This window comes from Camelina sativa, chromosome 11 (genome assembly GCF_030686135.1).
Source record: "Camelina sativa cultivar CO46 ecotype springtype chromosome 11, ASM3068613v1".
In the NCBI taxonomy this organism is placed as follows: Eukaryota; Viridiplantae; Streptophyta; class Magnoliopsida; order Brassicales; family Brassicaceae; genus Camelina; species Camelina sativa.
In genome coordinates this window covers 27,188,715-27,216,191 of record NC_141890.1, presented here as the reverse complement: position 1 = coordinate 27,216,191, position 27,477 = coordinate 27,188,715, and the positions used below count along the sequence as shown (strand labels likewise).

The 27,477-nt window shown below is 40.5% G+C and overlaps 4 non-coding genes and 1 pseudogene across 4 annotated transcripts; 3 read left to right on the top strand and 2 right to left on the bottom strand.

Annotated features, from left to right (window-relative positions):
* The first annotated feature begins 347 nt into the window (after positions 1-347).
* LOC147934470 (small nucleolar RNA R71) lies at positions 348-454 on the top strand. The gene has a single exon (XR_015573382.1). It is a non-coding gene; the product is annotated as a small nucleolar RNA R71 (small nucleolar RNA).
* A 15,979-nt stretch (positions 455-16,433) lies between these two features.
* Positions 16,434-16,540, bottom strand: LOC147934469 (small nucleolar RNA R71). Its single transcript, XR_015573303.1, has one exon. It is a non-coding gene; the product is annotated as a small nucleolar RNA R71 (small nucleolar RNA).
* Positions 16,541-17,477: 937 nt separating this feature from the next.
* LOC147934466 (uncharacterized) lies at positions 17,478-26,049 on the bottom strand (annotated as a pseudogene).
* On the top strand, positions 21,279-21,385 carry LOC147934468 (small nucleolar RNA R71). Its single transcript, XR_015573302.1, has one exon. It is a non-coding gene; the product is annotated as a small nucleolar RNA R71 (small nucleolar RNA).
* LOC147934467 (small nucleolar RNA R71) lies at positions 23,995-24,101 on the top strand. Its single transcript, XR_015573437.1, has one exon. It is a non-coding gene; the product is annotated as a small nucleolar RNA R71 (small nucleolar RNA).
* Positions 26,050-27,477: the final 1,428 nt, after the last annotated feature.

Below are 27,477 nucleotides of genomic sequence, written 5' to 3'. Positions count from 1 at the left end.
GCACATAACACAACTCAGCTACTTCATTCTCTCCATCTTGAATTGTTGTATCTTCCTCACCAAGAAAGTGTATGTTCTTATGTTGACTAAGCAGAATCTTGTCTAACTTGTCATTAACAATCTTTAAGTCTTTCTTATACTTCTCATCTGGTGGAGAATCAACAAACCTTACTATTCTATCATAGTCCTCATTGTAGTTCCCATCAAATTGAGCCAATTTCTCCACTAGTTCCCAGCCTTCATCTACATGCTTGTTGAGGAAGTTTCCATTGGATGTTGTGTCTAACAACATCCTTATCTTGGGCAGAACTCCTCTGTACAGTGTGCTGAGCAGTGACTCATTACTGAACCCATGGTGTGGACACTGTGTTTGGTAGCCCTTGAACCTCTCCCAAGCCTCACAAAAGGTCTTATTGTTCTTTTGTGCAAAGCCTGAAATCTCATTCCTCAATCTGTCTGTTCTGGCATTTGAGAAGAATGTAGCCAAGAAAGCCTTTTTACATCCATCCCATGTAGTTATAGCACCTGTTGGAAGTGTCTTCTCCCATATGTGAGCTTTGTCTCCTAGAGAGAATGGAAACAACCTGAGCTTGAAGTTATCCTCACTCACACCATTGATCTTAGTGAGGCCACAAAGCCTATCAAATTCATCTAGATGATCCAAAGGATCCTCCATTGGCAATCCATGGAATTTATTGACTGTATCATAGTGATTAGCCCACTTTTAATTTCGAAATTGTTGTTGGCAACCGCAGGAGGTACTATGCCAGCTCTGTGTGTGTGTGTATTGGGAGCATCTCCTCCTCCAATCTGCCTTGGCCTTTGATTCTGGTGCATTGGTGGATCCATCAGCAACTGTTCTTCCTGTTCTTGAAGGATCCTGGTTTTCTGCTGCCTCAAGTACCTTGGTAGGCGGTTTATATGCTCAATGTACTTCTCTAGGTTCTGGTTTCCTTTAGATCTTGTATGCATCAACCAACTCGATCACCTGCTCGGATTGACACACGATCGCGTGCTGGCTTGAGTGTAAGAAAAGCCTCTAAACATTCTGCATCGAACACAAACATGTTGAGGGAGGTATTTAACTTGATATTTGAAAGATTCTAGAGTATTCTTAAAATCACTTGTTATTCAATTGATGATTTTTAAAAATCTTTTAAAATCCTATGTTATTCAACTTGAGATTTATGTAAAATCATTTAAAATAATCTAAAATCTCTTGTTATTCAATCATGGATTTATAAAACTTACTTAAAATCTAGTGTTCTTCAAAATATCATAATTTTTTAAAGAATACTACTTTGAATGATTCTGCAAGACATTTTTTTTGTTTTTTAATTGACAAATATGAGTAACAAAATCCTACATTTTGAGGTAGAATTTTAAAGGAATTCATTAAAAAAAAAGCCGTCGATGAAAGATACATCCTGTAGGGTATGATCTATCCACTCCTTGAACTATCGCAACCACATAATATTACGTTCTTTCTTCAGGTTTTCAACTTGACTGATAAGAGTGATAAAAGTAAATATACTCTTATATATTTCACACACTTCACATTCTCTTTGTTCTCGTGATCACATGAAGCTGACTTTTGGTCAGAATTCACATAGGTGCTCTTTTCCTTACTATCAATAGAAGCGAGACGACAGATCTTTTTCTGTTAAAGGTTAAAACAGGAACATAATTAGCTTCTTCTTCCTTTGTTCTTCATCTCACTAGAAGCTTTTTTTTCTTTGTTGCGGGTTTTAATCAAGAATCAAATTTCAACAATCAAATATGTTATTAGGGGATCATCTTGACCAGATTTAGACTCTTTGGTGGTGACAGACAAAGTTACGTCTTCATCTCCTGCCGCTTCACAAATAAATGAAATTTTCTTTTTTGCATAGAATTTTCTTTTTTTGTGTTGTAAAATATTTTTAAAGTACCCAAAGTTTACTAATAAAATCTCATAAAATCTAATAGAATCACATTTCATTTCCTTAAAACATCAAGTTGAATACCCCCTCGTTATATTTGCACAACAGCTGGGTGAGGGGTCTAGCAATTTTGGAGAAGTCTTTGATAAACCGCCGATAAAATCCAGCGTGGCCGAGAAAGCTGCGGATATCTTTCACAGTTTTAGGAGGTTCTAGGCTGGACATCACCTCAATATTAGCCTTATCAACTTCTATTCCTTTCTCCGAAATACGATGCCCAAGAACAATCCAATCGGTGACCATGAAATGGCATTTTTCCCAATTTAAAACAAGATGTTTGTCCACACAGCGTTGAAGAACCCTGCATAGATTAGACAAACACGAGGAAAAAGATGAACCATAAACCAAGAAATCGTCCATGAATACCTCCATGATGTCCTCTATCATCGGTAAAGATTTACATCATGCAACGCTGGAAGGTGGCAGGAGCATTGCACAGCCCAAAAGGCATTCGTCGATAGGCGAATGTGCTGTAGGGGCATGTGAATGTCGTCTTTTCCTGATCATCTGGATGGATTGGGATCTGAAATAAACAAGAGTAACCATCTAGGAAGCAATAGTAAGGATGATTAGCAAGACGTTTAAGCATTTGGTCAATAAAAGGGAGAGGGAAATGATCCTTTCTAGTGGCTGCATTTACCTTGCGGTAATCAATGCACATTCGATGCCCTGTGAAAGTTCTTGTGGGGATCAGTTCATTATTTTTGTTTGCAACTACTGTCACTCCACCTTTCTTTGGCACCACATGCACTAGACTAACCCATGTGCTGTTGGAAATTGGGAAGATTACACTGGCGGCCAAAAGCTTGAGAAACTCCTTTTTTTACGACCTTCTTTAAGTTCTGGTTTAATCTTCGTTGGTGCTCAGTAGAAGATTTAGAAGGGTCCTCCATGTAGATTCGATGAGAGCACAATTTTGGTGAAATACCTAAAATATCATCTAAGGAGTAGCCCAAGGCTTTCCTGTACTTTCTCAACTCGTAGAGCAAGAGTGCGGTCTCATTGTTCAGGTTAGCATTAATAATTGCTGGATATGATGAATTTGGTCCAAGATAAGCATACTTGAGACCTTCAGGGAATGGTTTCAGATCCATTTTTGGAGCCTTAAGTTCGCTCCAGTCCTCATGGTCACCTTCGGCTTCAGAGTAAGGGACATGATCGACTGATCGAGAGATAAGAATGGTCGATCCTCCATGTTTGCCAGTAGTTTCTACGGAAAGGATCAGATTGGTCAGTCCGGTTGCAGGATTGGGCAATCCAACTTTTATGTCGAGAAACAGGACTTCGTGTTCGAGGTTTGCTGCAGCGTTGAGTGTTTCTGCCAGTTTGATAGTTTCTTCAGCCAGGTAACCATGTTCTGGTTCCTCCTTTGTCGAGGCTACTGCCAGGTTGTCATTTGAGCAGACCTCTTCGTAGATCTCGGTTGCTATCTCTTGGACTATATCAATCCAGAAAGTTTGGCCGTCTATGGTTGGCTTCTTAGCTGCCTTCCCCAAGTTGAATCGTAGTACCAAAACATTCATATGCAAAGCTATTTTTCCCTCACGGACATTTATCATTGCGCCAGCAGTGGCCAGAAAAGGCCTACCAAGTAGGATATGGACTTGACACTCCTCATCGAGCTTCAAAACAATAAAGTCTGTAGGTATATAGCAGTTCCCAATCTGTACTGGTAGGTTCTCCAATAATCCTTCAGGAGGTCTAATAGAGCGATCAGCTAGAAAGAGGGTAACTTGAGTCGGCTTAAAAGTGTACAATCCAAGTTTAGTTGCTACGCTTTGATGTTCATATAATTTACCCTGTTTTTCCTTAATATATTCACATCTTTTGCATCTTTTGCTATCCATTTTGACCATTATTGCATAGCTTTAGGACTGTTCTTTCATTAGAGTTTAGTTGCATTGCATTTGCATCTTTTCATGCATAAACAGGTGATTTTGGAGCTTAAGGAGCATGGAAGCAATGCTGAGGAGAAGTGAAGCAATCATGAGGAGAAAGCAAGAGAGTTAAGGCTGAAGAACCAAGGTCCGGAGTCCCACTCGACCAGACACTCGACCGTGTGCAGAGGGGGACTCGACCGAGTGGAACGAGCACAAGAGGAGCCAACTCGACCGGTCACTCGACCGAGCACCAGGTCGAGTTGGTCGAGCCGCCTGGCTATTTTGTCTTTTAGCGTTTTTAGGGCTTCCACTACTTTTTTTTCTATATAAGGGCTTGTACCTGCAACCACCAAAGAGTCGAGCTTTTTAGAGAGTCAAAAACCTAGTTTTTACCTTTTTGGGAATTATTCCTTTTGCACTTTTATATTTTAGATCTTGTACCTCCTTGAAGGAGAAAAACATAAGATTCTTGGATTTTGTTGGTTCCATAACTTTCAAGATATTAAGAATTCGTGTTTGATTCCTTCTTCAATATTGTAGATCTTTGCTTTATCTATCTAATCATGCAAGTTTCATCATTTTCTGGGTTTATGAATTTGATGTTCATCATGTGTTCTTGTGAGTAGTTGCTTAGGATCTTGAGGATGGGTTAGGTTGGGCTGTGTTTGTGGTTTGTTTGATTTTGTCAAGATTGATTGTTGTAGATCTCTTCTAGACTAGATGTTCTTAATGCTGATCCTATATCTGAGAGGGTAGGATATGATTTCAAGCCTCTTAGCATCACACCAATGTCTAAGGAGCATAGATAAGGCTAGATCTAGAGTTTACCATTAGGCTTGCTAAGAGATTAGAGGCTAGATCAATCATTAGTCCAGCCCATGAATCCCTCCTCAAGACCTTCCTTGTTTATTGATTTCCTAGTTTAAATCCTGTTGTTTGATCGTTGTTTCATTTGCTTTTGTATTGCTCTGTTTTTCTTGCATTGCTCTGTTTTCCAGAGATCTACACTCGATCGAGTGCTTGCTCAAGTTCATCCCCAGAACTTTCGTTTATGCTTTGTAGCTGTCCAGTCTTATCTCTTGTCTCATTCTAGTTGCATTTTTGTTGCATTCACTTAGTGTCCTGTTCATTACTTGCCTTGCATTACTTGCATTATCATAGTTCTATTTCTGTTTTTGGTTCATCATAGCTTTGATTAGTCTGTTCTCTTTACATTTAGCATCTATCTTAGTAGTTTTTACTTTTTGCATTTCACATTCTGCAATAAGATTGTTAGTGACAAACATCCTTTACATTTGGCTTGACTTAGACATTTATGCACATCCTGATTGCTTGCAAACACTCAGATTGGATTGACACCTCTTATACTACAATTGCATAAGGGGAATTGAAACACCTTGCTTTCACCATTGTTCATCATCATAACATTCACATTTCATTCATCCACCACCACAAAGATTATGAGTTTCACGCTTAGTGGTATAAGCTTACATTGGCTCCAAGATCGCACAGATCTGCAAACAGTGACTGAACTTGAGTTCCCCTATTGTTAAGGGTAGCCTAAAAGGCCCTAGATCTGCAAACTTCTCTGGCATTCGGTTTTGGAGCATGGCGCTACACGCACGCGTGAGATACATCACTCCTTGTTCCTAACTGAGCTTATCGGTTAGGATTTCCTTCATATACTTCTTGAGAGATGGAACCATTCGCATCGTTTCGATGAAAGGAAGTCTGGCCTGAAGCTCTCCTACCACTGATTTTAACTTTGCATATTCTCGCTCTTGTATCGTGGTCTTACGGCATGTCGGAAAAGGAAGCTTGGGTGTATACGTCCGTTGGGGTTTGTTGTTTGGCTCTTTAACAGCCTCCTTAGTACCAGAAATCTCAGCATCATCCATAGTTTCGTCAGATATACAAACGGGGCCATCATTCGGTTCCGCACACTGCGGATCGGCCAAACTGCTCGGAGGATCGGTCAATTTTTTTTTCAACTGCGGCCCTTCTATTTCTCTCCCACTTTGGAGAGTGATAGCGTTCAAGAACTCTTTAGGATTGGCCTCAGACTGATGTAGTACTTTTACTTCAATTAAATTATCAATCTACAATTTGCATTAATCAACTCACTAAGAATGCACAAAGATGCTTAATCTAAACTTAAACAGGAATTGGTTTATTTTAACAGTCTTAACTAACAAAATGGATTAAAGAAAGAGAACAAATCAAACTCAAAGCAATAAAAACTCAAAACAAACAAGGACACAACTAAGAACAAAGTTTAAATAAAGATTAAACAGGTGAACCTTGGGCAAGGTAATTGACTTGGGAGATAGCTAACCAATCCTAGATGTCTAAGCAACAATCAATAACAATCATATGGCTAAGAACACTTATGCAAATCAGTCCATTTCCATGATAAAGATCCTATGCTAATCAAGTGATAATCAACAATTTCTAAAGGCAATCACAAGGTAAGCATGCATTATAAACAACTCTAAATACCACTAAGCACCCTAATAATCAATTTCCATTGGCTAGGAATGCAAAGCTCTTGAATAGTTTGGTTAAGGAATTTCATCAAACACCTTATGGGCATGGAAATCCTAATATCTAGATTTAAGCTTGATCAAGGCTATCTAGCATTATTAACACTAAGCAAGATAGGAAACACACAAATAAAGCCCTAGACATCAAAGATCAATCATCTATCTCCCTAATCTACCTAGCCCAAAGTTCTAATGATCTACTCACTCATCATCATGATCACACAAAGGAAAGAGTTTGATCTTTGTGAAATCATAATAAGAGATTATAGATTAAAAGATTTGAAGAAGAAATTGCTATTAAAAACTTAAAAGTACTCAATCAATCCACAAACCAAGAGTAAACAAGTTTAAGAACCCTAAAAGCTGCTAAACAAGAGATAAAACAAAGATAAGTCTCCCCTTTATAGGGTTAGAGTATTTATAGGAAAACAGAAAAGGACCCGGGTCAACCCAAAACAAACTAGGTCAAACTCGGGTTAAGGATAAAACAAGTCTGGACTAAAGTGAACCGGGCAAGCCTTGGCCGATTGAGATGGCCGATTGGGACAGCCGGGCACACTTTGGCCGATGTTGGTGGCCGCTGGTGGTCCCTGATCTTGTGCATCTTCGGCTCCACCGGTTGTCACTTGGCCGATGATGAACACCGCTTGAAGTCACACGGCCATGGTTTGGCCGTTGGTCATGGCTGCGGGTAGCTTCTGTTCGTCGTCTAGGTGGTTCCATCGGCCATCATTTGGCCGTGTGTGATGGCTGCTGGCTGCTCTTGTTCTTGTCGTCTAGATGGTTCAATCGGTCGTGGTTCGGCTGCTGGCTTTGACCGATGGCTTCAATCGATCATCACTTGGCAGCTGTTCTTGGCCGCTGGTAGCTCCTGTCCTTGTCACTTCTCCAACTCCACTCTTCTTGCTCTTGGCCGCGGGTAGCTCTTGTTCGTCGTCTAGGTGGTTCCATTGGCCGTCTTTTGGCCGCGTGTGATGACCGCTTGCTGCTCATGTTCTCGTCGTCTAGTTGGTTCAATCGGTCGTGGTTTGGCTGCTGGCTTTGACCGATGGCTTCAATCGGTCCTCACTTGGCTGCTTGTAGCTCCTGTCCGTGGCGTGGAGGATTCGATCGGTCGTGGCTCGGCTGCTGGTCCTGGCCGCTGGTAGCTCCTGTCCTTGTCACTTTTCCAACTCCACTCTTCTTGCTTCTTTGTACCAAAACAAGTCCAAATGCTCCAAATGTAGTGAGATTACTCCAAGAACCTGAGAGATAAGACACTAGATGCATATTCTCCTGAAACAACTAGAATGATAAGATTATGCAACAAAACTACCCAAAAACAAGGCCTAAAACCCAACTAAAACACAAGATATCAACTTCCCCAAAGTGATCACTTGCTAGTCCTCAAGCAAAGACCAAACAAAAAGTGAGAGAGAGAGGTTTGAAAGAGGGATTCAGAACCAAAAAGTATCAACAAAGGATTCAAACCATAGTCCTTAAATGTAATGCAATGGTGCTAAGATCAATCAAAGTCCTTACAAATATTTTTTCTATGCTTATCACAATGCACCACTCTAGTTCACCTTCTATCTATTGGCAAAGACTTGCAATCCTATCTAACATCTCTTTCACATTCATTAAAGTATTTGGTGTGATATTGCAAATGGAAAATAAATCAAGCTCAATTGGTTTAGGGGAAAGGCTTGTTATAAAAAGGTGGTTGGCAATGGAGTTTTTGGGTGGTTTACTCTCAAACAAAGAGTAATGCTAGACAGTTGTGAAACCAATCTAAGACTGAGAATAATTTGGGCATACAAAGCTTAGATCTTGATGTTCTACCCACCTAGAAGCATTTCTACCCTTTTTCTCATCCTTCTTTTCTTTCTTTCTAACCCCAAAACTCAACTTAATTCAACTTAAACCCCTTCTCTCCTTTACTTATGGTCTTAAACTTTTGAATATCTCTAAGGCTTCACTTTAAACATAAGCTCCTATTTTTTTTTTAACTTCTTTGAAACTTCTTTTGATGAACTCCCATTCTTAGTAAACTATGCTTTAGCATTCTCTTCTTTTTTTTATGAAACTTTTCTAGGAGACATCAGCTAGATTTTTCTTTCTCTTTTTCTTCTTAAGAGACTTAGAGGTTTTAACCAAACTTAACCTTAGAAATAATCTTTTCTTTTCTTTTGACCAAGTAATTCTTTCTTTTCTCCCCCCCCCCCCCCTTAATCTCTCTTGTTTCCAACCCTTTACCCAAATCAAAATTCTAACCACCTATTTCTTTCAAAACCAGTCCTATTAGCTAGTTCTCAAGATTCCAAGCCTAGCTAAAACAAGAGCCAGTTCTTTATCATTCTCAATACTCTCAAGATTTCACAACCTATAGCATTATCAACAAAGAGGCCTTACTCAACAAATCAACACAAGGCTTGAAAGAAAAGGTTGGTGTTCAAAGGTATGGCAAGAGATTGGGTTAGTAAAAATAGAGTGGCAAATAGAGATTGTTAACCCAAATGAAATTTCCATGAGCTAGCATTCATAGTCCATATGCAAGATAATTTAAAGATCAAATTAAAGTCCAAATATTATAGAGATGCAGCAATGATCATGCAAGCTTTACACTAGAAGAAAATACTTTCAAGTGACACAATGCTTTAAGCTTAGACTCTTCATTTTTTCCCAAAGATTAAACAAGCACCAATGAACTATAAATGAGGGATGTGGGTTCAATCCTAAGTTTCTACTCTTACAAGGCAACTTCATCATCATCCCCAAATGCAAATGTATGCTAAATGCTTCTAGACTCAATCCTAAACAAAAAAATGAATATGCAAAGCTACATGCATTATTTTTTTTTTTTAATTTTTAAATTTTTACAAAGCTCTCATACCAAGGGAGTAACCATCTAACATTGTGTTTTGTTTTTAAAATTTTAATTTTTTTTTGATTTTTTTCTCGAAACATAGCTATTAACAAATGCATGACACAAAAAAAATGAAAATCAAAACAAAACACAATGTTAGATGGTTAGTCCCTCCCCCAAACTTAATTCACACAGTCTCGGTGTGAGAAAAGTCGGGAAAGAGACTAACAAGAAAAATAAAAATGAAAATAAGAAAAGACTCTATGTACAAGGACTTGGAGTGTACCTGTAGTTCATGGACGAGTCAAGAGAGTAGGAGGAGTTACTAGTGCATGGTGTTGGAGATTTTTCTGCTCTTCTCTTCCTCCTTTGTCTCCTCTCATATGCTGAAGCTCTTGGTGGGTCATAGAAACCAAGTGCAGTGCTAGCCTCACCATGGAATGAGTGTCTCTCCAACTCATCCTCAACCATATCATCTAGTTCTTCTCTTGAATCCTCAACAACTTCAGGGTTTGGGTTTGAGCTACTTGCAGTGTCTAGCTTTCCCTCCACATGCTTCAACTTTTTGTTCAAACTTTTCACTCCCTTTACCAGCTTCTTTATGGTATTTCCTTGCCATTTAACAAATATTTGAAGGAGGTGAATGTGGGTGTGGGCTTCTCTAAGAGACTTGTTGGAAGTGGCTTCTTCAAATGCTTGGAAATCATACCTAGCACTGCCATCTGGGAGGAGCTGACTGTGAAGGGTCCTCAGCTTGAATGCTCCCCTTCCTTGAAGTTGTTATTGGAATCACTGGCCCATCATCCTTAAAGGAGTAGAGTTAAGCATCTTTAATGTGGCAGCATATTCCAAACTTGACATAAAGGGATGTGACCTCCTGTTGAGGGAGTAGTAGCCTCTTCTTCTGCATGCTCTTGAAAATGTAACCATAGTATGCATATAAACCTTTCTCAGTTTGGCCATCCAAATAAGTAGTCTTCTTGAGGTAGACTAGATCAAGCCTTTCAATTCCATGGTCAAACTCACCAAGCTCAACTCCTTTTGCTTGTAAAATGGGAGTGACAAGTCCACCCATACTCAGAACAGGATTCCTATCTATTGTTGTCCAAACCCAACCTTGGTAGTGAAGCATTTGTTGGAGGAAGACAGCAGCAACACAAGTGTCTTCAGCATTGGATAATAGTGGGTTTCTTTCCTTGTAAGTTCTTATGAAAGGTTGCAGCCCTGCTAGAAGACAACCAAGTTCATTGGCTTGAACTCCTCCAGTCTCTCTTCTTGCAAAAAGAGTGTGAGAGAGGACCTTGTGAGCTCACTGTTGGATGCTGGACGCCTGAGTTCTTCACTTGACCAGCTGCATAATTGCCCACACCAATAGATTGCCAAAAAGAATCATACTCCTTTGGATTAAGGTTGTATTCTAGCCTTGTTCCTGGTTGAAAACCATAAATAGCTCCTAACTCTCCAAAAGTCATCTCGTAGTGCTTCCCTTGAACTTTAAACTCAAAATATCCAAGATCATTGGCCTCCTCCACCATCTCATCTTCATAATAAGTCACTGACAAGGATGCAAGGAACTCTCTAGTTGGCTCAACATATGTGGGGAAAGCCATATTGAAGAACTGTCCTAATCCCAAAGCTGTGAAGATGGTTTGCATATCCTCACGGAATCCAGCATTCTGAAGGAATTCATGATCTGGGTATCTAGTTGGAGCAAACTTGATCTTCTTAAGGCGTTGCAGCAGTTGGGAGTAAGTAGGCTTCTTCTTTCTTGGCTTAAGCTGTTTTACCTTGGCAGCTAGAGGTGGTGGAGATTCAGGCTCACTCTCACTCATATCTCTTTCCTCTGAACCAGATTCCTCAATAACAACCTCCTTACTCTTCTTCTTGCTTGTTGGAGCTTTTTGTTTACCAAGTGAAGACTTAGACTGAGTTGCCTTCTTCTTCTTGTCAACAACTCTTTCCACTACGTCCTTTGCCTTTGTTTTCTTTTCTCTAGGTCTCAAGATGGTTCCACCCATTGTTCCTATCAAAAATACAAAAACACTTGAAAAATATTAGTAAGGCTCACTAGGAGCCACAATTTGAATTCACAACCAGCAAGTGCTAAGTATCTTAGAGATAAATCAATCATAGTAAGCCAATGAACAAATGAGAACCAACTTAAGCATAAACCCCATAAGCAAACTCAACATTACTTCTTCTTAGGAATTAAAGAACTCAATAAACCATCAAACATGATCAATTGGTCTCCAAACTTGCTAGTCTCCTACATATTGATTCAATGTACAATAGACAAGGTAAAGAGACAATCAAACTCAAATTTCCCCAACTTTTAGATTTTGACAATTCTCAAGAACCCTAAATGCTCAAAAATCAAAATTCTCGAAATTAAACAGCAAGCCCAGCAATTCAAACGAAATTGGAGTTAGCTATCATCAATATCAAGCTAAACAACCTAAAATCAAGACATAAATATCTGGAAAATCCAGTCTCACACTTATTGGAATCAAACTTTGGAAGAGAAGGTTGGTTTCTTACCTTGTTTTCGACGAGGAGTGATGCAGAACTAGCAGATGAGATTATAAGTAATGGAAAGATCTTTCAAAACCAAAACCAACACACCAAAAATCTTTAAAAACGATCGAGATTTGAGAGAGATACAAAGTTTTTAGTGTTCTAAGGGGTTTAGGAGCTTGAAAATCGACAAAGTGAGCAAGAAGGAGAAGGATTTCGGGTTTTAGGATTTGAGGAGAGTAGCAAAACCGGTCAAAATAGGTTAGGAATTGGTGAAATTTACACCGGTTTACTAGGATTGGACCAAACTAGGGAAGGATTAGAAAAACTCACTTGGATGGACACCGGCGGCCACCGTTTGGCCAATGGCCATGGTCGATGGGCGCACACGGGCACGGTTTGGCCGCAGCTCCTGACCGCACGTTGTTCCTGTTTGATTCCCTCAACCTTGCCAGCAGTTGTCTCTCGGCCGATGCACACGACCGATGGGCTCAACCGGTTACGCTCGGATTGTTGGTCTTGGCCGCGGACATCTCCTGTTCAAAAGTCCCTTGGAACCCATGAACCCAATCGGACAATGTTTGGCCGATGGTTGTGTCCGATGGCCTCACTCGTCTCTCACCTGGCCGATGGTCCAGACCGCTCATAGTCCCTGTCCAAAATCTCCTTTTGCTCGAGAATTTTCAATCGGTCATCCTGTGGCCGATGGTTGTGCCCGATAGCCTCACTCGGCCACGTCTTGACTGTTTCTCCGGGCCGCTAATGGTCCCTGTTCGAAAACGCATTGCTTGACATGGCCTCGGTTTGGCCGAAGGCTTGAACCGATGGCATCTCTCGGGCACCACTTAAACGATTCACTTAGCCGCTAACTCCATCTGTTTAAGAACTAAATCCACACAAGTCTCCCAAAATTTTCCAAACTCAAAAACACACAAACTAAAAGAAATTAAGAATATATGTACATAAGGATACGATGGGAATGCCTCCCAAGTGCGCTTGTTTTACGTCTCTAAGCTTGACGTTACCGCACCGCTTAGGCTTCTTGAGGTTCGGAGAGGGAAACTGTTGTTCCCTCCTCAATGAAGTCATTAGCCAAGTAGTGCTTCAACCTCTGACCATTAGTCACAAACTCTTTGCCAGCCTTGTTCAGCAACACAAAGGCTCCATAAGGTCGAACTTCTTTGATCTTAAACGGTCCCGACCAGCAGGATTTGAGCTTTCCTGGAAATAGCTTCAAGCGGGAATTGAAGAGCAACACCAAATCTCCTTCCTTGAAAACCCTTGGAAGAATTCTTTTGTCATGAAATGCCTTTGTCCTCTCCTTATAGATTTTTGAACTCTCATAAGCTTCAAGGCGGATCTCCTCCAGTTCATTCAATTGCACAAGGCGTTTCTCAACAGCATTCTTGATATCAAAGTTAAGAAGCTTGACTGCCCACATTGCTTTATACTTTAATTCAACTGGCAAATGACAGGATTTCCCATAGAGAAAGTTGAATGGAGTAGTTCCAATAGGTGTCTTATAGGCAGTTCTATATGCCCATAGAGCATCATCCAGCTTCTTTGACCAATCCTTCCTTGTGATACCTACTGTTTTCTCAAGAATTGACTTGATTTCCCTGTTTGAAATCTCAACCTGACCACTTGTTTGAGGATGGTAAGGTGTGGCAACCTTATGCTTCACTCCATGCTTCTTGAGAAGACTCTCAAAAACCTTGTTGATAAAGTGTTTTCCTCCATCACTTATGACCACTCTTGGAATACCAAACCTTGGAAAAATGATTGTCTTGAACAACTTTAGTACCACCTTTGCTTCATTAGTAGGACTAGCTATTGCTTCCACCCATTTAGAGACATAATCAACAACCACAAGTATGTAACTGTTACCATATGATGAAGGAAATGGTCCCATTAAGTTAATACCCCATACATCAAACACTTCAACCTTTAAAATAGGATTTTGTGGCATTTCATTCCTCCTGCTGATGTTTCCTCTTCTTTGACATGAATCACACTTAGAGAATCTCTTGAGTGTCTTTGAACATTGTAGGCCACCTGATGTTCATATATTTTACCTTGTTTTCCCTTAATATATTCACATCTTTTGCATCTTTTGCTATCCTTTTTGACCATTATTGCATAGTTTTAGGATTGTTCATGCATTAGAGTATAGTTGCATTGCATTTGCATCTTTTCTTGCATAAACAGGTGATTTGGAGCCTAAGGAGCATGGAAGCAATGCTGAAGAGGAGAAAGCAAGGGAGTTAGAGCTGAAGAACCAAGGTCCGGAGTTCCACTCGACCGCCCACTCGACCAGACACTCGACCGTGTGCGGAGAAGGACTCGACCGAATGGAGGGAATAGAAGAAAAGCCAACTCGACCTGTCACTCGACCGAGCACCTGGTCGAGCTGACCGAGCCGCCTAGCTATTTTGTCTTCTAGCATTTTTAGGGCTTCCACTCTTTTTTCTATATAAGGCCTTGTACCCTGCAGCCACCAAGGAGGAGAGTTTTTTTTGGAGATATTCTAAAACATAGTATTTACCCTTTTGGGAATTTATGCTCTTTGCATTTTTATTTTCTTAGATCTCTCATCTACTTTTAAAGGAAAAAAAAGATTCCTTGATATTTGTTGGTTTCATAACTTTCAAAATACTAAGAATTCGAGTTTGATTCTTTCTTCAATATTGTAGATCTCTGTTTCATCTATCTAGTCATGCAAGTTTCGTTATTTTCTGGGTTTATGACTTTGCTCATCATGTTTAGCATTATTGAGTAGTTGCTTAGGATCTTGAGGATGGGTTAGGCTGGATTGTGGTTGAGGTTTTTTTAGCTAGGTCAAGCTTGATTGTTATAGATCTCTTCTAGGCTAGATGTACTCTATGCTGATCCTATAACCGATAGGGTAGGGTTTGATTTTAAGCTTCTTAGCATCACACCAATGTCTAGGTTGCAAGATAAGGCTAGATCTAGAGATTATCATTAGGCATGCTAAGAGATTAGATGTCTTGTTTGATTTTTGACACAAATGATCTGTTGTTTAATGCTTGCTTGTATAAGTTCTTTGCTTTGTGAGAACAGGTATAGAAATATATGAGCTTGATTGTTTTTGCCATGAGAGTGGATTAACATGTTCTAGGAGATCATTGTCTAGAGATTAGCTCAAGTTGATTGAGATTTGTTGACCAAGTCAGATGACCTTAATCATTAGTCCAGCCCATGAATCCCTCCTCAAGACCTTCCTTGTCTATTGATTTCTTAGTCTAAATCATGTTGCTTGGTCGTTGTTTGATTTACTTTTGTCTTGCTCTGTTTTTTTTTTGCATTGCTCTGTTTCTCGCATTTGTCCGACTCGACCCTGTACTCGATCGCACACTCGATCGAGTGCTTGCTCGAGCTCATCCCCAGAATTCTTGTTTATGCTTTGTGTTTGTCCTGTTTCAATTCCTGTTTCATTTTAGTTGCTTTTCTGTTACATTCATTTAGTTTCCTGTTCATTACATGCCTTGCATTAGTTTATTACTTGCATTACTATAGTTTCTATTTCTGTTTCATTGCATTGTTGTTTAGATCATCCTGTTCTCTTTACTTTTAGCATCTAGTTTTATAAGCTTTTACATTCTGCATTTTACATTCATCATTAGGTTGTTAGTGACAAACATCCTTTATAATTGGCTCAACTTAGATAAATGTGCATGTCCTGATTGCTTGCATCTCACTCAGATTTGGATTGACACCCTTTATATTGCAACATCATAAAGGGAATTGAAACCCCTTGCTTTCTACCCATTCATTCATATCTCATATCATTCACCAATCATCACCACCACAAGAAAGCTAGAATCTCAATTTGGCGTTGTTGCCACTTTTGAGTGTGTGTTTGTGACATTTAGGATCCACATAAGTCTAAGATTGAGTTCTGTATCTACTTTGTTCATTACTAATCTCGAATTCTTCCTTTGCTTGTCTGTGTTGCGTTTCAGGCACCACTCGACCTTCAACTCAACCATCACTCGACCGAGTGAGTAATCGAGTACTTGATCAAGCCAAGTCCCGGATACAAATAGACCTCACTTCCCAGTCGACTCGACCATCAACTCGAGCCTGTGCTCGACCGAGTACCTGTCCGAGTGGGCGATCGGGTTTGTTAATGCAAACAAGGTCTTAGGGTAATCACAATCTCCAAAGGCTTCTTAACAACATCAACAGGCTACCTAGAGGTTTAAGACATCTGAGAAGAAGAGTAGTGCAAGAACAAGAGGATCAAGTAATCATGGAGCAACAAGATAACCATGATCAAAGAGCTAGACACATTGGTGTTGGGGATGTACCAAACACACATAACCAAAGAGCTGGTATTGTGCCTCCTGTTGTTGCTAATAATAATTATGAGATCAAGAGTGGATTGATCTCTATGATTCAAGCCAACAAATTCCATGGGTTGCCAATGGAGGATCCCCTAGACCACCTTGATGAGTTTGACAGGATTTGTGGACTCACTAAAATCAATGGTGTGAGTGAAAATGGCTTCAAGTTAAGGCTATTCCCATTTTCCCTTGGAGACAAAGCTCATCTCTGGGAGAAGACTCTTCCTACTGGAGCAATAACTACATGGGATGCTTGAAAGAAAGCTTTTCTAGCCAAGTTCTTCTCCAATGCAAGAACTGCTAGGTTGAGGAATGAGATTTCTGGTTTTGCTCAAAGGAATAATGAAACCTTTTGTGAGGCTTGGGAGAGATTCAAAGGTTTCCAAACTCAATGTCCTCACCATGGTTTCAGCAATGAGTCCTTGCTCAGTACCTTGTATAGAGGAGTTCTACCTAAGATAAGAATGCTTCTTGATACAGCCTCCAATGGAAATTTCCTCAACAAGAATGTGGAAGAAGGCTGGGAGTTGGTTGAAAATCTTGCTCAATCAGATGGGAACTATAATGAGGACTATGACAGAACAGTAAGGTTCACCTCCAGTGATCAAGAGGAAAAGTATAAACAGGACTTGAAGGCAGTTAATGAGAAGTTGGACAAGATTCTCCTAAGACAGCAAAAAGCCATTCATTTCATTGGTGAAGAAGAGGTTCCAGTTCAAAAGGAGATGCAGAGTTTGCTGAGTTGTGCTACATACAGAATCAAGGAGGATTCAAAGGTTACAACCAAGGAGGATTCAAGAACAACAATCTCTCCTATAGAAGCACTAATGTGGCCAATCCTCAAGATCAATTCTACCCAACTCAACAACCTCAACAGCCTCAAAAGCAACACAACTATGTACCCAAGCAGCAACATCAAGTGTTCCAGCCCCAATTGTGTCCCCCACCAGGGTTTCAGACTAACAAAGGCCAAGAACCAGATTTGAGAGCTATGATGCAACAAATGTTGATTGGGCAAGCCAATGGAAAGATGGAAGAGGCAAAGCAGTTTGCTGAGTTGAACCAGTGGTTAACATCCCAGTATAATGATCTCAACATGAAGTTTGAAGGTCTCAAGTCTAGAGTGAAGTATATGGAGAGCAACCTTACTTCTACTTCAGCTCCTAAGCCTACCCAACTCCTTGGAAAAGCTGTTCAAAACCCAAGAGAGTTCACTGCTAAGGCCATTCATGTCTATGAAGAAGAAGTCACTGAGGACAGACCAGCTTGAAGAATCTTTGTGACTGTCTTGAATGTAGCAAAACGACCACCATATGCTGCTCCATGACAAAGTTCTACTAAACCTTCTATCTCTTCTTTAGCAACACACATCTTATGTAAATCTTGTCTTTACAAAGAGTATAGAGGTATGGTGCATCCCAATAGTAGTTGTTGATGTCCTTAAAAAACGTTTTTCTAGCATAGCCAACAAGATTTGGTGGTTCAAGAACACAAGCAAGGTAGTTAACATAATCAGCATACCAAAGACCATTCTCTTCCAACCTCATGACTTCTCCAAGCTTTTTCCAAGTATCACAACTCTTATCAAGGAGTTGTATTGCGATTAGTTGCTCTTCAGGAAGTGCATCATTGATTGGAATCTCATTGTCAATCCTCATTCTTGATAAATGATTTGCTACTCCATTTTCAATACCTTTCTTATCTTTAATCTCCAAATCAAACTCTTGAAGAAGCAATATCCATCTCAAGAGTCTTGGTTTAGCATCTTTCTTTGCTAAAAGATATCTCAATGTTGCATGATCAGTATGAACAATGACCTTTGAACCCACCAAGTATGACCTAGGAGCTCTTTCTCTGTTGTAGCATACTTGACTTGTGCTTCATCCAAGGTTCTGCTTGCATATTATATCACATGAAGCTTCTTATCTTTTCTCTGAACAAGAACTGCTCCAAATGCATAGTCACTAGCATCACACATGATTTCAAATGGCAAATTCCAATCTGGAGCTTGAACTATTGGAGCACTAACCAACTCTTCCTTTATCTTCTTGAAAGCTTGAAGACACTCTTCATTAAACTCAAACTCAACTTCTTTACACAACAATCTTGTAAGAGGTCTAGCAATCTTTGAGAAGTCTTTAATGAACCTTCTATAGAATCCAGCATGGCCCAAAAAGCTTATTATCCCCTTGACTGAATTTGGTGGTGCTAGATTGGTCATCACATCAATCTTAGCTCTATCAACTTCAATGCCTTGTTCTGAAATCTTATTCCCCAACACAATTCCTTCTTTCACCATGAAGTGGCACTTCTCCCAATTTAAAACCAAATCGGTTTCCTCACATCTCTTTAAAACCCTGCGCAAATTAGAAAGACAACCAGAAAAAAAATCTCCATAGACAGAGAAGTCATCCATGAAAACCTCCACAACATCCTCAATTAGGTCAGAAAAAATTGACATCATGCATCTTTGGAAAGTAGCTGGAGCATTACATAATTCAAATGGCATTCTTCTATAAGCAAAAGTACCATAGGGACATGTGAAAGTTGTATTTTCTTGATCATTGGGATTTATGGGGATTTGAAAGAAACCAGAATAACCATCAAGGAAGCAATAATGAGTGTGACTAGCAAGCCTCTCTAACATTTGATCAATAAATGGTAAAGGAAAGTGATCTTTTCTAGATGCAGCATTAAGTCTCCTATAATCAATGCACATGCGATGTCCAGTTATAGTTCTAGTTGGAATCAACTCATCTTTATCATTCTTAACAACTGTGACTCCTCCTTTCTTTGGCACCACATGTACAGGTGAAACCCATGTATTATCTGATATAGGATATATGACACCAGCATCAAAGAGCTTAAGAATCTATTTCCTCACCACATCTCTTAAGTTAGGGTTTAACCTCCTTTGTGGTTCGATGGAAGTCATTGATTCATCATCTAAATGAATTATATGCATGCAAAGAGTTTCAGAAATTCCTTTAATATCATCAAGTGAATAACCAATAGCTCTCCTATACTTTTTTTAATTCACCTAGAAGAGTAACAGTTTCTTGTTCACTAAGTTCTTCATTGATAATGACAGGATAAGTAGAGTTTTTACCTAGAAAAGCATACCTTAGCCCCTTAGGGAGTGGTTTAAGTTCAATCTTCATTTGAGTCTACTTCAGCTGAACACACCACTTGCCCTTTTAACTAAAGGAAGCTTCCATCATCACTAAACGGCTTGTGAGAGTCAAGAATCTTTTCATATCCTTCACTATCTTCCTTTAGTAAACCAAACTCTCCTTGTTTAACTGTCAAAGTGCTTTGGAGCTCATCTTCTATTGCTAATTCCTCCAAAAGCTCATCAGCTAAAGCATCCATTCTCTCAATGTAGAAAACTTGACCATCAATTGTAGGCTTCCTCATCACTTTGTTAATGTCAAAAGTCAAGGCTTCCTTTCCCAAATTCAATTGAATCTTCCCACTCTTCACATCAATCATTGTTCCTGCAGTTCTTAAAAATGGTCTCCCCAAGATGAGTGGATCCTTTGGTTCTTCATCCATTTCAAGCACAACAAAATCGATTGGGATCTCAAAATGGCCAATCATCACTGGTAAGTCTTCAAGCACTCCTACTGGTGTTCTAACTGACCTATCTGCAAGAACAAGGGTGATCATACACTTCTTGTAGTGAGTGAAACCCAGTCTTTTGGCAACTGAGAGAGGCATCAAGCTCACACTAGACCCAAGGTCACATAAACAGTGGCTAAAAGATAAAGGTCCCAATGTGCAAGGGAGAGTGAAGCTACCAAAATCTTCAAGCTTCTTTGCTACTACCTTGTTTTGAATGATAGCACTACACTCATGGGTTAAAATCACCATTCCTTGAGGAGCTTTCTTCTTTTCCATAACTGCATCTTTGAGGAACTTATTGTATGATGGGTTCAGCAAAAATGCATCAATGATTGGCATTGTGATGGCAACATCTTTCATTTGAGCATTGAACATAACTCTATACTTGTCCACTTGTTGCTTCTTAAACCTACCAGGAAATGGCAGCCTTGGCTCATAAGGTGGAGGCACAAATAGAGTCCCCTTGGCAATCTCTTTACTCTTCATGAAAACTTCATCAATGGTGTTGTCTTGCTTTGGTTCCTCAACCACTTTACTCTTGTCTTTGTCAACCACAACTTCATCAGCTTCTTTGTCTTTACCCAAGTTTTCCACTACCAACTCATCTTCACCTTCAATCTCAACCACTACCTCCCCTCCTTTAGGCTCAATGTCCCTATTGAGCTCATTAGTAGGTAGTTGCTTACCACTTCTCAGCATTATGGCATTGATGTACTCCTTGGGGTTTGGTTCTGGTTTTCCTGGTAATGAACCCATTTGTCTTGGTGAAGAGGAAGAAGCTTGTCCCTGGACTTGTGTTTGCAACCTCTCAATCTTAGCATTTAACTCACCATAAACATTCTCAACTTTGTTGTGCATTTTCTTCATTTGTGTGGCAAGTTCAATGGAACTTCTCCCTTGCCCTTCTAGGATTTGTCTAAGTAGAGCATTTGTGTCATCTCCTTGACCTTGAGGGTGTGATGCATTCATTTGTTGCTGAGTTTGGGAATAGGTTTGAGGCTTAGCTTGATATTTCCCTTGAGGTTTAGGTTGATAGTTTGGTTGTGAAGGAAAACCAGGAGGTTTTTGTGGTGGATAAGTCTGATCTTCTGGGTTCTCCACATTGGTGCTGCGGTAAGAGAGGTTTGGGTGGTTGCGGTAATTAGGATTCAACTTGTTATAACCTTGGCCACCTACATAGTTTACTTCTTTCTGACCTTCAACACAAGCTTCCATACCCTCTTGATAAAGTTCACAATCATTGACAAAGTGAACTAGCTTTTGATTGGCACTAAGCATCTTATCCATTTGTCATTCAAAGCTTTGATCTCCTTGCGGTGCTCTCGTTCATATCAATATAATCTCTTGGATTTCTATCATAATCCTCTCCATAGTTGCCATCACTTTGAGCAAGATTCTCAACCAACAACATTCCTTGTTCAGCATTTTCGCCCAAGAAGTTTCCATTGCTTGTTGTGTCAAGAAGCATTTTGTACTTAGGCAAGACTCCTCTATAGAGTGTGCTCAAATGTGACTCTTTGGAGGAACCATGATGTGGACATTGAGAGATGTACCCCTTGAATCTTTCCCATGCTTCACAAAAACTCTCATTCCCCTTTTGAGAAAAGCTTGATATCTCATTTCTTAACCTTGCTGTTCTTGTAGTATAGAAGAATTTGGAGAGGAAAGCCTTCTTACATTGATCCCAAGAGGTAATGGTGTTGTGAGGTAGATTCTTCTCCCAAATGTGAGCTTTATCACCAAGAGAGAATGGGAAAAGGCGTAGCTTGAAGGCATCTTCAGAAATACCATTGATCTTAACAGTCCCACAAAACCTATCAAATTGATCCAAGTGATCAAGGGGGTCTTCCATTGCCAAACCATGAAATTTTGATCCCTGCACCATGTTGATAAGACTGGCTTTGATCTCAAAGTGATTGTTCTCAACTGGTGGAGCTCTAATACCAGTGCGGTGTCCATTGACATTTGGTGCATCATAAGCTTCAATGAGAGGAGCTTTTCTTGGTACATGGTGTGGAACTCTATCATCATTGGGCTGGTCATTTCCATTATGACCAGCAGGAGGAGGAGGGTTATTGTCCATAGCTTGTCTTGTTAACCGGCGATTCTCTCGCTCAAAACGGTAGATGTCGTCAACCCGCTCAATAGAGTCTGTTTGGCCTTGACTTCTCAAGTTCATAAACCCTGCAAAAGAGAATTCAAAACACCAAAGCAAACCAAGCAAGTAACAATGTAAAGTAAATGAATAAGCTCAAGCAAAGTTGAAATCCTAATGGTCAAATTGAATGCAAATGGGCAACGACGCCAAATTGATGTAGTACTTTTACTTCAATTAAATTATCGATCCACAATTTGCATTAATCAACTCACTAAGAATGCACAAAGATGCTTAATCAAAACTTAAACAGGAACTGGTTTATTGTAACAGTCTTAAGAAAATGGATTAAAGAAAGAGAACAAAGCAAACTCAAAGCAATAAAAACTCAAAACAAACAAGGACACAACTAAAAACAAACTTTAAATCAAGATTAAACAGGTGAACCTTGGGCCAGGTAATTGACTTGGGAGATAGCTAACCAATCCTAAGCAAAAATCAAGAACAATCCTATGGCTAAGAACACTTATGCAAATCAGTCCATTTCCATGATAAAGAGCCTATGCTAATCAAGTGATAATCAACAATTTCCAAAGGCAATCATAAGGTAAGCATGCATTATAAACAAGTCTAAATACCATTAAGCACCCTAATTATGAATTTCCATTGGCTAGGAATGCAAAACTCTTGAATAGTTTGGTTCAGGAATTTCATCAAACACCTAATGGGCATGGAAATCCTAATATCTAGAATTTAAGCTTGATCAAGGCTATCTAGCATTATTAACACTAAGCAAGATAGGAAACACATAAATAAAGCCCTAGACATCAAAGATCAATCATCTATCTCCCTAATCTACCTAGCCCAAAGTGTGACAACCCGTCCTGCGGACCCCACTAGCCCCCCGCTAGCTAGTCAATTGGTGACAGCTTGTCCTGTGGGAAGGTTGTTAAAGGGTGGGGACCAGGGTTCGAGGAACGCTTGGCGCACCAATAACCTACTGGTGGATTGGGATATCCATAGTGATGGGTTAGGATCGATGCCCTGCAGGGCCTGCTTGAGGTCCGTTGGGGCGGCTAGCGGGGGGCTAGCAGGGTCCATGGACGGTCTGTTGGGGCAGCTAGCGGGGGCTAGTGGGGTCCGCGGGACGGGTTGTCATACAAAGTTCTAATGATCTACTCACTCATCATCATGATCACACAAAGGAAAGAGTTTGATCTTTGTGAAATCATAATAAGAGATTATAGAAGAAGAAATTACTCACTCATCATCATGATCACATTGAAGAAGAAATTGCTATTTAAAACTTAGAAGTACTCAATCAATCCACAAACCAAGAGTAAACAAGTTTAAGAACCCTAAAAGCTGCTAAACAAGAGATAAAACAAAGATAAAACAAAGATAAGTCTCCCCTTAATAGGGTTAGAGTATTTATAGGAAAACAGAAAAGGACCCGGGTCAACCTAAAACAAACTAGGTCAAACTCGGGTTAAGGATAAAACAAGTCTGGACTAAAGTGAACCGGGCAAGCCTTGGCCGATTGAGATGGCCGATTGAGACAGCCGGACACACTTTGGTCGATGGTGGTGGCCGCTGGTGGTCCCTGATCTTGTGCGTCTCCGGCTCCACCGGTTGTCACTTGGACGATTATGAAGCCCGCTTGAAGTCACACGGCCACGGTTTGGCGGCGGGTAAATTTGATCCTGAGGATTCTTGACATTAGCGCATCGGTAGGATAAATTTGGATGGTTTCGAAAGTTCTGATTGAAACCGCGGTTCTGAAAGCTTCCTTGCCCTCCTTTGTAGTTTACTTCCTCAGTTCCATCTAGACATGCATCAGCCCCAAAAAACTGCATACACTTCGGTTTGCTCTTCACATAGGTTGACGTTTTGGTGGTCCCTTTTTAGGACGAGTTTACCTTAGCCGTGAGGTCTTTAATGGCATCCGTCTCGACAGCTTTGACTCGCACCGACCGATCATAGTCTGTACCATGATTGCTGTTGCTTGCAGCGAGATTCTCAATCAAAAAATTTGCTTCATTTACGGTGTTAGTGGAGAAATCTCCTCTGCTAGCTGTGTCCAGCACCATCTGGTAATTTTTATCGACACTTCCATAAAAAATGTTCATCAGGTTCCCTGTGTGTAGCCATGATGAGGACAGTCCCTCAATTATTCTTTAAATCTTTCCCATGCTTCGCAAAAAGTCTCCATACCGCCTTGTGAAAAAGTGGTAATTTTACTTCTCAACTTGTGATGACTCTCTAATTTACATGTTTTTAGCATCCTTTTTTGTCCATATTTTGCATTGTTCATACTTCTAACTTAGCATTTTTAGGTCATTTACTGTAGGAATTCACTTTTAGAGCATTTAGGGTGTTGCATTTCTGCATTTGCATATTTTGGATAAAAACAGGTGCCAAAGAGCCAAAAATGGGGAAAAACAAGGACAACTCGAGCATGTACCCAAAGGAGCCATCGAGCTGCAAGAACAAGTCCGAACCCCAACACGATCGAGGAGGATCCAAGAGCATGACGAGCAACCCAAAGATCCACCCGAGGAGTAACCCGACTTCACCCTCGTGTACCCCATCGAGTAGATCATCGGGCAGGTCTGGGAAGCTAGGTCAAATGGGTTTCCATATATAAACCCCCTCTTCCCCTAGCTTGCAAAGTAGCACGCCGCAGACCCTCAAACCAGAGAGCGAGAGCTTCTGTGAGAGGACTGAGCGACTCAACATTTTTCTTCTTGTTTTGCATTTTTATTTTGTAGTTTTCTTAGATTTTTATCCTTTACTTTCTCTACTCTACTCTATCTTTTAATACAATGTCATTTTCATTCATTTTGATTGCTTTGTTATACGCTTCTATGTCCGAGTAGTGTAGTAAAGTTTCTAGGGATGGGATAGATGATTTTGTGTTCTTGATCGGTTAGGATACTTTAGTTTATTGTAAATGATTGATAGATTTCCTTCTAGATTGGTGCTCTTAACGCTGTCAACAGACCGAAAGGTTGAGATTAGATCTAGGGCGTTTACAAATGGTACAGGCCGAAAGGAGTAGATAAAATGCTTGATTTAGCCAATGCTAGAGGTTTACTTAACTCTGAGTAACAAAATTAGATGAGTTTAAGTCTACTGACAATAATGAATCGTTCTTAATGCTTGCTTGTTCATATTGCTAGTGCGACAGTGTGGTAATGTGTTCAAGGTTGATTGTTGCTAGTGCGAAAGTGTGGTGACAAGGTCTTAGAGGTTCATTGTCTAGGAAATAATTGCTTGAGGCATGTAAGGCATCCGTACTGGTCTAGAACACTTAGGATTCGATTACCCCCATCCTTAGGAACTTTCGTATTTTATTTATTTGCATTTGTTTCACTTACTCGACTACTTACCCGATCAGGTACACGATAACATGTATCGAGTAATACCTCGAGCTGTTCATATCTCACTTGCATACTCGATCACCCCACTCGATCTTGTACTCGATTGCTTGCATCGAGTGCTTAGGTCGTGTGGTTTACTTGTCTATATTCTTTTACTTTGTTTATTTTAGGAATCGTTAGAAACAAAACCCTAATTGCTTGGCTTGACTTGCATTGTTCTGATCATATCCTTCCTGCTAGCAATACACAACCATTTGGATTGATAACCCTTTGTACTACAACTGCATAGGGGATTGATACCCTGGGTGAAAACTTGTCTATCAACTTGGCTGACCGAGATTTAGTGTAGAACTGATTCAGCAAAGCGGCCCTACACTGCTCCCAAGTGGTTAGTGATCCTGGATCCAGAAGGTTCAACCATCTAAGCGCCTTATCTCCCAAAGAAAATTGGAAAAGTGTCAGCATAAGGTAGTCGTAGGGGACACCATTGGACCTTGTCGTACTGGTCAATCTTTCAAAAGCTTCTATGTGATCTAGAGGACTTTCCGACGGCAACCCATTGAACACACGATTCTGAACCAAGTTGATCAGGCTGTGCTTGATCTCATAATCTTGTCTAGCAGGAGGTGGTGGTTGGATAGCAGATCGATTCGCAAACAGCCTGTTCTGAGCTTCTTCATCCCTCAAGGTGGCTCGCCTTTCTGGTGGATTCAGGTCAGCTTCGTTTCCCTCTTGTGGGGGTTGTCTTTGCTGAGGCTGAACAACAATCCCTTGGGGGTTGAGTTGACGAATCTCCGTGTTATCTCCGTCGGCCATAGCGTCGGACTGGCTTTTGCTTTTCGGTTTTCTCGTTCAAGTTGTGCTAATTCTTCATTACGCATGTTACGCAAATCAGTTGGCTTATGGCTTCTTGTTTGCATGCACCTGAAATAAAAGAAAAAGAACACAAGAAATTATCAGTAAATTAAAATAAAACAATTCTTTTTGTAACGCCCCGACTGCCATCTCTTAGTGGGCCCTATTTTCAATCCCAGTTCATGGGCCCACCTTCCTTAATGGGCCTCAGTCCTCTCACTAGGCCCGTGAGCCCATCCATATCCGACAGCCGGTTCGCTACGTCTGGGAGGCTTTAAAGACTTGTTACCGTCCCTACAAATCACCACATGATCTTTCTTTGTGGTTTGTCCTCACTCGCACAGTTCCGACAGTCACTTCCCAGAACGTCACCTGTCCTGAGACTACTCCAGCATAAGCACGCTTTATTGTGGAGTTCTCGCAGGCCCCTTGACCGAAAAGATAAGTGTACTTTGGGTGACATAGGTGGCCAAATCAATTCTTTTAAACATCTCCGCAAGTCTCCGCAAATCTTTTGTTAGTGGGGGTGAATTGTGACACCCCGGTTTTCGAGACTTGCAAAGAGGTTAATTTTCTTGCGGAAACTTCATTGTTTGTTCGGGCCTCTGGTTCCTACCTCACATATGTTCTTGTTTATGTCGACGATATCATCGTCACTAGTAACCATTCCGCTGTTGTTGCGAGTGTCCTTCAATCCTTTGCTGACTGTTTCTCCATCAAGGACCCAGCTGATATTAACTACTTTCTTGGTATCGAAGTCTCACGATCCTTGCGTGGACTCCATCTAATGTAACGTAAGTATATCATGGACCTTCTTGTCGAAAATAACATATCTGAAGCAAAACTCGTTGCCACACCACTTCCCACTTCACCAAAACTAACCATTAATGTTTGTGTTCCTCTTGAGGATGCCTCTCAGTACTGGTCCGTTGTTGGTAGTCTTCAATATCTCTCTTTCACGCATCCTGACATCTCCTACGCTATCAACCGCATGTCCCAATTGATGCACCACCCGACATAGGACCATTGGATTGGTTCTAAACGAGTGATATGCTATCTCGTTGACATTCCTACTCATGGAATATACATGAATGCCTCCTCTCCCATTACTCTTCATGCCTTCTGTAACGCAGATTGGCCGGTGACATCGATGATTATGTTTCTACTAATGGTTTGTTGTCTACAATGGCCGAAATCTAGTTTTCTGGTCTTCAAAGAAACAACGAGGTAGTGCACACTCGTCCACCGAAGCTGAATATCAAGCTGTTGCGAACACTGCTGCTGAGGTATGATGGTTGTGTTCTCTTTTCTCTGATATTCACATCGTATTACCCACCACACCAGTCGTATATTGTGTCAAGATTGGTGCCACCTACCTTTGTGCAAATC